The sequence below is a fragment of the Palaemon carinicauda genome, unplaced genomic scaffold, assembly GCF_036898095.1.
Source record: "Palaemon carinicauda isolate YSFRI2023 unplaced genomic scaffold, ASM3689809v2 scaffold266, whole genome shotgun sequence".
Lineage (NCBI taxonomy): Eukaryota > Metazoa > Arthropoda > Malacostraca > Decapoda > Palaemonidae > Palaemon > Palaemon carinicauda.
In genome coordinates, this window is record NW_027170308.1 from 134305 (window position 1) to 137273 (window position 2969).

Sequence of the window (2969 nt, forward strand, 5' to 3'; positions counted from 1 at the left end):
AATAGGTTTAGAGTTCAAAACGTATCCCAACCCACGGATGAGAGAATAGTACCATTGGCTCACATAAGAAATTAAAAAAAAAAAAAAAGAGAGGGAAAGAAGTGAGGGAAAGATTTTTTATGTTAAAAATTTTCTTCTTAATACAGAAGTAATTACATATATTTTTCTCGTTACAGGTTTTCAAGATGAATTTTTTGTTGTTGGGAGTGATATTGTTCGCTCAGACATTTTTCTCGTGTGGGATGAGCTCTAAAACTAAAAGTATAGATTTTAAATATGGCACTATAGTTGAAAGACAAGAAGACGTTTTTATTATATCAAGCAACATAGTTATAGAAGTACATATGCAAGCAATTTTTCTTCCACAGAATGATGTCACTAGCTTAAAAAGCGCCATTTCAAGGTTTTCTGTCTCATTAGATGAGTTGCATAGAAGATATTTTCATTTGCCTACAGAGAGTTCGCTTGGATTGACACTAAAAGTTGCAGAGATGCTATCTGATGACTTGCAAAATAAGACTTATGAGACAGAATCTTTGGCTCGTGACCGTTTGATGTGGACTGTAGGACACGAACATAAAGAAAGACGTAATCCGTTTATATTTGCTGCATTAAACATCTTTGGGTCTATTACAGGTTTAGGTTTAGGAATTTCCAATCGTCTTAAGATTAGTAATCAAAATAAGAAAATTGAGTTCTTGACTCATGAAGATGAATTGATTATGTCTGAACTAAGGAATCAGTTAGCTTCAATCAATCAAATTATGGATTTAGTAACTAAACATTCAATATCAGTCAGATTATGGAAGTACAGGAATTGTTGCCAACGTTAATGTATTATGATTCAAAAATAGATCACATACATAACAGAGTTGCACATTTCATTGAGAAATCAAAAGATTATGTAGAAGCTATCACGTTAGCAATAAATGTGTACTGTCACCACATTTGTTGCCTATAAAATACTTAAAGTTAGTTCTGGAGAACAGACGGGACAAACTAGGCTATATTCCTTTGTTAGACGCACGTAGGTTAGCATTTTATTACAGCCTAATTACAGTAAGCGTTAAAAATAACAAGATTATGATTACAATTCCCTTTGATTCTTCTGATGCCTGGCAATCTTACAGGATATCACCATTTCCGACTTTCATGACGAATCACTCAAATCCAGTAATATCCATTTTGACAGGACACATATTGATTTCCGCAGACAAGGAAACATATACGGTCATTAAAGACTTAAATCAATTAACTCACTGTTCAGACGCAATGGATAGAAAAATATGTACAGCTGACTCATTTGAATTCCATAAAAACTTAATGGACTCATGCGAGTTAGGTATAGTGCTAGACGGTGCTCTCTCCCATACAAGTGAAAATTTTCTGGATAAGCTTTATCCTTTAACAATAATGAGTTCAATTGCAGACTGGACAACGGCTCGTGGATACGATACGACAAGGACGGCTTCAATGTATCATGCCCGGACGGATCCACATCCTATTCTCAAATCTTCATTGCAGCAGATGGTTGTATCGGGACATCCCCTAATTCCATGGTGAGAGGGATCAGGACCATCATCTGAGAACGAGCCTACTTCGCGAATTTCACGTGGTCGACTACAATGCCATCACTACCTCTCCCATACAACAAAGAGGTACCCAAGCGGTTGATGAAACTGACCGAGATGGACCACCTGTCACGGACTTATAAAGAATTTCTTCACCCCATACTACTAGCAGGAACAGTTGTGACAGTGATGATATTTATCGCCGTTAACATCCTTGTTTGGCGTAGGTTAAGGAACAGTTTGCAGCTAAAACAGAACGTTTCACCATGTCCAGAAAAAAATCCTTATTTAATTCAATTTAAAACTGTTTGAAAGTGGCCACTTCATTCGCTCAAATGAGTAAAATTGTCTTGGAAACGAGTTGTGTAGGAAAAGCAGTTAGTACGCTAGTAATATGTAATTGAAGAGACTATAGAACATTTGCATTTTAAAAAATACATTTAAAAAACATTTTAAAAGTAAATAATTTTTTTTTCTCTCGGCATCTAATAAAATATATAAGCCGGAATGTTAAAAGAAAAGAGAAAAAAAAATAAAATAATAATAATAATAAAAAAACAGAATCGATGGGCATCTAATAAAATATATAAGCCATATATATATATATATATATATACATATATATATATATATATATATATAGGGCTTATATAATCTATTAGATGCCCACAGAATCTATGGGCATCTAATAATATATATATATATATATATATATGTGTGTGTGTGTGTGTGTGTGTACGAAACCGTGGTACGTGTACGTACCAGGAATTCGTGTTTGTGCACTAAAATTGAATCTTCAGCAAGGTAACAAATATTTTTATTAATTACCGTATTGTGTTAATCTATGTTTCTGATAAAGGTAACAATTATTCTTTAACAAGTTACCGAATCATATGTATATCAGTATTTTTTTTATACCATATAATCATTTGCTAGCAATGTACCATATATGTGATCTGTATTTATCATGCTTTGGTAATATCTTTTCATATGCATTATTGTTTTTATTTTTTTAATGTTCCTATTTTTCATCCTCATTTGCTTAAGGCCAAAGTTAAACAAAGAATAATACATATATCCAGTCACACTCATAGTAAACATCTTTTGGCGTGTTGTTAAATTTAAAAAAAAAAAAAATTGAGATAGCTGGCTGAGCTGATGTAATAGTCAGATATTACATGTTTAAAACACATGACGTAATACGTCATTGTGGAAGAAGAAGCTAGCGTGAGATTTGCTGTAGTCAGACAAGGTCATAACAGGATGCGTTTGCATCTCTCATCAATGTAACATTTTTATGAAGCATAAACACAAATGCATACCCTGTGAAAGAGTTGTGTCGCCACCGGATACAGGTGTCTTCCTAGACTAATGGTAAAGTTTACATATTGTGTTTAA